General features: G+C 37.4%; 1 non-coding gene across 1 annotated transcript; it reads right to left on the reverse strand.

Annotated features, from left to right (window-relative positions):
* Window positions 1–899: 899 nt before the first annotated feature.
* Window positions 900–972, reverse strand: TRNAG-UCC (transfer RNA glycine (anticodon UCC)). The gene has a single exon. It is a non-coding gene; the product is annotated as a tRNA-Gly (tRNA).
* Between the last annotated feature and the right edge of the window lie 3,792 nt (window positions 973–4,764).

The raw sequence follows: 4,764 nt of genomic DNA on the forward strand, positions 1-4,764 counted from the left end.
AACATACTGGCTAATTTGGAGTCAGGTGGTCATCCCTCGTTCAGTTCAGCCCTAGGTATGTGTGTGCATGTTTTTGGGTGGATGTTGGTCAGAAGGAGGTGTGTGTGCATAACTATAGGCAGCGCAGAAAAATGGTTTTTAAAAAATTTTTTATTGGAGTATAGTTGCTTTACAATATTGTGTTCTTTTCTGCTGTACAACAGAGTGAGTCAGTCATACATACACATATATCTCCTCCTTTTTGGATTTCCTTCTTTTACAAAAATATAACTATGATGAGTTAAAGAAGATAAATGGCTGATGTTGATAGAGATGGCTATATTGTATCCATGTTTTGGAAACGTCTAGTTGAGAGGATAGAAGAGATGTAACAGAAGCTGGATGAGGTAGGACGGAGGGCAGGTGTGAGCGTTTATTGCTGCTGCCAGATGGACATTCCGCCCCTCTGCTTTTACCTGTGGTGCTCACCACACCTTACCTCTGTTTCTCTAATCTGTGAAATCTCCTCTAAGCAATTCTAATCTTTACATCTATCCCAGGGATTTTGTGATTTTATGTTTACTTAGCTGAGAACACTGTCTTTTTCCTTTTGATTTCTCCTTTGTCAAATGGATCATTTGTAAGCATGTTGTTAATTTCCAAACATTTGGCTTTTTGCAGATATCTTTATGTTAATGATTCAGTTAACTTCATTGTGATCTAAAGACTTACATTATATAGTCCTGATCTTTTTTAATTATAGGCTTTTTATGGTCCAGAATATAGTCATTCTTGGTAAATGTTACATGTGTGCTTGAAAAGAATGTGTACTCCATTGTTGTTGACTGGTATGTTCTATACGGGTCTATTTGGTTTGGTTTATTCATGTTTCGTTTCTGTTTCAGCTTGTGGGATCTTAGTTCCCTGACTGGGGATTGAACCCAGGCCCCTTGCAGTGGAAGTGTAGAGTTCTAACCACCGAACCACCAGGGAATTCCCCATTCATGTTTTCTATATTTTTAGTGATCTTCACCAAGTTGTTCAAGTCCTGAAAAGTGTTAAAACATGCAATGCAATTGTGGGTTTATCTAATCCTTCCTTCAGTTCTATCAGTTTTTTACTTCCTTTTTTGAGGTTCTGTTATTAACTATATATATACATTTAGGTCTGTTCTCTCCTCTTGATGGATTAATCAATTTGTTATTATAAACATATCCCTTTATCTTTTAATATTTCTTGTCCAAAAGTGTTTTCTCTGTATTAATGTAGCCCCTCAAACTTACCTTCAATTAGTGCTTTGATGGTGTATCTTTTTGCATTCTTTTACTTTTAACTTGCTTGTGTCTACAGTTTTATTTATTTATTATTATTATTATTATTTTTGCCATCCCATTGTCAGACACATTATTCCACTTGGTCAGATTATGTTTCTTTGCTCATCTTTTGGTTTTCAGAATGAGTCTAGCTCTTATTTGCAAATGCACTGAACTCACATGTCCTTTCATCTCCATGTGCTACTAAAACTTTCATGTTTCTAAATTTTAACTCTAAAAAAAAGTTGTCTCTTTATTTGTCTGCACTGGGCCTTAGTTGCAGTATGTGGGATCTTTAGTTTGGGCATACAGCTTCTTGGTTGAGGCATGTGGGATCTAGTTCTCTGGAAAGGGGTCAAACCCAGGCCGCCTACATTGGGAAGGCAGAGTCTTAGTCACTGGACCACAAGGGAAGTCCCTCTAAATTTCAAGTTTTGCAGATGGGTGGAAAATATGGTATGGGGAGGGACTGGGAAGGGGTTTCAGGATGAGGAACACATGTATACCCATGGTGGATTCATGTTGATGTATGGCAAAACCAATACAATATTGTAAAGTACTTAGCCTCCAATTTAAATAAATAAATTTATATTAAAAAAATAAGTGTCTACAGTTTTAAAGTGGGTTCTTATAGATAGACAAAATTGGTTCTTGCTTTTCTTAATCCAGTGTAACAATCTCTGCTTTTAATTGCAGTGTTTAGATTGCCTATATTTAATGTGATTATTGATACGTCTGGGTTTAAATCTACCATATTGCTGTTTGTTGGCTATCTTTTTCCTTTTTTTTGCAATATTTGTATGATTCCAATTGATCTCTCTTGTCTACCTTGTCTTGTTGTTGGTTCCTCTACCATTTACAATATATTGGTACATCTTTCACTCATCACAGTCTACTCTCAGACAGTGTTAGACCATTCCACGTGAAGTGTAAGAAACTTTTTTCTTCTCTTGTATTATGGTCACATTTTACTCCTATGTATGTTATAAACACCATGAGATGCTGGTATTATTTTATTTTCAATAGACAGTTTTAATAAAGAGATTAAACAGTGGAAAATATCTTTCATATTAGTCCACATATTCCTCTTAATTCCTTTGGGTAGATACAAATTTCCAATTAGTATTATTCCTCATGCTTGAAGAATTTCCTTTAGTATATTTTATAGTGCAGGTGTGCTGGTAAAGAATTTTCTCAGATATTGTTTGTTTTCAAAAGTGTTTAGCTCACTTTCATTTCTGAAAGATACTTTTGTTGGGCACAAAACTCTAGCTGATAGCTTTATTTTCTTCTGGTTTGCACAGTTTCTGACATAAAATCTCCTGTCATTCTTATCTTCATTTCTCTGTACATAATGTATTTGTTTTCATCTGACTGCTTGTAAGAATTTCTTTTTAACAATTTTTTTCAGTAATTTGATTATTAAGTGGTCTGTTGCATTTTTATTTTATTTTTAATCAATATCTGTATTGAAGTATAGTTGATTTACAATATTGTGTTAATTTCTGCTGTGCAGCAAAATGATGCAGCCATACATACATACACATTCTTTTAAAAATATTCTTTTCTATTATGGTTTATCATAGGATATTGAACATAATTCTCTGTGCTATACAGAGACTTTGTTGTTTATCCATTCTATACATAAAAGTTTATATCTGTTAACCCCAACCTCCCACTCCATCTACAGGGAACCCTACTTAGTGATCCGTGGTGACCTAAATGGGAAGGAAGTCTAAAAAAGATTGGATACTTTTGTATAGTGATTCACTTTGCTGTACAGCAGAAACTAACACAAAGTTGTAAGGCAACTATGAAAGTGAAAGTGAAGTTGCTCAGTCGTGTCCAACTTTTTGCAACCCCATGGACTGCAGCACGCCAGGCTTCCCTGTCCTTCACCAACTCCCAGAGCTTGCTCAAGCTCAGGTCCATCGAGTTGGTAGTGCTATCCAACCATCTCATCCTCTGTCATCCCCTTCTCCTCCTGCCTTCAGTCTTGCCCAGCATCAGTGTATTTTCCAGTGAGTCAGTTCTTCACATCAGGTGGCCAAAGAATTGGAACTTCAGCTTCAGCATCGGTCCTTCCAGTGAACACCCAGGACTGATCTCCTTTAGGAAGGACTGGTTGGATCTCCCTGCTATCCAGGGGACTCTCAAGAGTCTTCTCCAGTACCACAATTCAAAAGCATCAATTCTTTGGTGCTCAGCTTTCTTTATAGTTCAAGTCTCATATCCATACATGACTACTGGAAAAACCATAGCTTTGACTAGATGGACCTTTGTCGGCAAAGTAATGCCTCTTCTTTTAAATATGCTGTCTAGGTTGGTCACAGCTTTTCTTTCCAGGAACAAGCGTCTTTTAATTTCGTGGCTGCAGTCAACATCTGCAGTGATTTTGGAGCCCCAAAATATAAAGTCTGTCACTGTGTCCATCATTTCCCCATCTATTTGCCATGAAGTGATGGGACAAGATGCCATATCTTCATTTTTTAAATGTTGAGTTTTAGGCCAGCTTTTTCACTCTTCTCTTTCACTTTCATCAAGAAGCTCCTCAGTTCCTCTTCACTTTCTGCCATAAGGGTGGTATCATCTGCATATCTGAGGTTATTGATATTTCTCCTGGCAATCTTGACCCCAGCTTGTGCTTCTTCCAGCCCAGCGTTTCTCATGATGTACTCTGCATATAAGTTAAATAAGCAGGGTGACAATATACATGTACTCCTTTCCCAATTTGGAACCAGTCCATTTTTCCATGTCCGGTTCTAACTGTTGCTTCTTGACCTGCATACATTATTTCTCAGGAGGCAGGTCAGGTGGTCTGGTATTCCCATCTCTTGAAGAATTTTCCTCAGTTTTTTGTGATCTACACAGTCAAAGGCTTTAGGGTAATCAATAAAGCAGAAGTAGATGCTTTTCTGGAACTCTCTTGCTTTTCCAATAATCCAATGGATGTTGGCAATTTGATCTCTGGCTACTCTGCCTTTTCTAAATCCAGCTTGAACATCTGGAAGTTCTTGTTCACATACTGTTGAACCCTCACTTGAAGAATTTTGAGCATTACTTTGCTAGGGTATGAGATGAGTGCAATTGTGTGGCAGTTTGAACATTCTTTGGCATTGCCTTTCTTTGCAATTGGAATGAAAACTGACCTTTTCCAGTCCTGTGGCCACTGCTGAGTTTTCTAAATTTGCTGGCATATTGAGTGAAGTACTTTCACAGCATCATCTTTTAGGATTTGAAATAGCTCAGTTGGAATTCCATCACCTTCGCTAGCTTTGTTTGTAGTGATGATTCCTAAGGTCCACTTGACTTCGCATTCCAGGATGTCTGGCTCTAGGTGAGTGATCACACCATCGTGGTTATCTGGGTCTTTAAGATCTTTTTTATAGTCCTTCTGTGTATTCTTGCCACCTTTTATTAATAAATCTGCTTCTGTTGGGTCCATACCATTTCCATACCCCTCTTCGCATGA

The sequence above is a fragment of the Ovis aries genome, chromosome 15, assembly GCF_016772045.2.
Source record: "Ovis aries strain OAR_USU_Benz2616 breed Rambouillet chromosome 15, ARS-UI_Ramb_v3.0, whole genome shotgun sequence".
In the NCBI taxonomy this organism is placed as follows: Eukaryota; Metazoa; Chordata; class Mammalia; order Artiodactyla; family Bovidae; genus Ovis; species Ovis aries.